General features: G+C 51.3%; 1 protein-coding gene across 1 annotated transcript in view; it reads left to right on the top strand.

Annotated features, from left to right (window-relative positions):
* Nucleotides 1-1,100: 1,100 nt before the first annotated feature.
* LOC122546598 (leucine-rich repeat neuronal protein 4-like) overlaps nucleotides 1,101-1,666 on the top strand; it is a 2,400-nt gene continuing 1,834 nt past the window's right edge. The window contains exon 1 of the mRNA XM_043685277.1: nucleotides 1,101-1,183. The gene's annotated coding sequence lies outside the window, so the exon portion shown is untranslated. The remainder of the gene's footprint in view (nucleotides 1,184-1,666) is intronic.

Raw genomic sequence — 1,666 nt, 5'->3', positions numbered from 1 at the left:
GCTCCTTGAAAGTGGAGTCGCAGGTAGATAGGATAGTGAAGAAGGTGTTTGGTATGCTTTCCTTTATTGATCAGAGTATTGAGTACAGGAGTTGGGAGGTCATGTTGTGTCTGTACAGGACATTGGAGAGGGGAAAGATATAAAAGAGACCTAAGGGGCAACTTTTTCACGCAGAGGGTGGTACGTGTGTGGAATGAGCTGCCAGAGGAAGTGGTGGAGGCTGGTACAATTGCAACATTTAAGAGGCATTTGGATGGGTATATGAATAGGAAGGGTTTGGAGGGATATGGGCCGGGTGCTGGCAGGTGGGACTAGATTAGGTTGGGACATCTGGGTCGGCATGGACGGGTTGGACCGAAGGGTCTGTTTCCGTGCAGTATGACTCCATGACTCTGTGTCCTTTTTAAATCTTCCTCCTCTCAACTTAGAAAATGTGCCCCCCTGGTTTTGGACTCCCCCACCCCAGGGGGGAAGGACCTTGTCTATTTACCCTATCCATGCCCCCTCATGATTTTATAAACCTCTAGAAGGTCACCCCTCAGCCTCCGACGCTCCAGGGAAAACAGCCCCAGCCTCTCCTGAGAAACAGAAACCCTCGGTTCCTGGCGACATCCTGGTAAATCTCTTCTGCAGCCTGTCCAGTTGAATAACGCCCTTCCCATTACAGGGTCTGCAGATGTCGACGTAGGTGGCACACCACTGGCATCTCACAGTGGGGGCAGGGGGGCAACTAAGGACGGGGCAATAGACGCTGGTCATTCGTTTTCCTATTCATGGAAGCGCCAGTGAATTCTCAATATTCAGGAGTTTTGTTACTGAGCGACAGCCATGGGGGGTGGGGGGGGTGTTTATTAAGGAGGCATTTTTTCTGGGAAAATCTGGAAGAAATGAGAAACACATTGAAAATGCATTTTGCAACATCCAATCATTTGCACTTGGCTGGAATGTCTGAATATTTGGTTTCCATCTCCAACGCCTCTCCCTCTGTCTCTCTGTCTCTCCGTCTCTCTCTCTCTCTCCAGGATTAGCACATTCCTAAACTTTTGGCCAGGAAGTCTAGTGGGGGTTACGTAAGGGTTTTACAATTCCTTTATAAAAGAGGCAGAGGCACCCACGAGATAGTGACAGAGACAGGCAGACGGACGTAGAGCTGCTCATTCCACCCGCAGCAACACCAAGCTCAGTAAGTTTCTTACTGAGTTACCGGCTTCTGTTAGCGTGCAGTTTGTCAGTCGACTCTCTCAGGCACCTCTCGCTCCCCGCAGCTCTCTGCTGCGCACTCACCGATGTAAAGGAGTGCGGCTTAGAACAGCCCAGGAGGAGGCCACTCAGCCCCATCCATTCCGTGCTAGCCCGTGGAATGATCTTACTGCTCAGTCAGCCCTCCCCGCAGCTCCCTACACATTCCGTGTGACTCCAGGCCTGTGGGTTGACACACGATTCGGAAGCTTGAGTCCGCTTCCTTTCCTCCGTCTCCCGGGGTAAGGTGGCGCGGCTGTGAGTGCACAGCAAGATCCCACGAGAGTGATCATCAGGCGAGGGAACGGAGTGGGAGAGAGTGTCTGTGTGTGTCTGTATGTGTGTGTGTATGTGTGTGCCTGTGTGTGTTTGTTTGTGTGTATGTGTGTGTCTGTGTGTATCTGTGTATGTGTGTGTCTGTATGTGT

This window comes from Chiloscyllium plagiosum, unplaced genomic scaffold (genome assembly GCF_004010195.1).
Source record: "Chiloscyllium plagiosum isolate BGI_BamShark_2017 unplaced genomic scaffold, ASM401019v2 scaf_57329, whole genome shotgun sequence".
NCBI classification, from domain to species: Eukaryota; Metazoa; Chordata; class Chondrichthyes; order Orectolobiformes; family Hemiscylliidae; genus Chiloscyllium; species Chiloscyllium plagiosum.
Note: the sequence above shows the minus strand (reverse complement) of the source record. Positions and strands in the feature narration are given on the sequence as shown.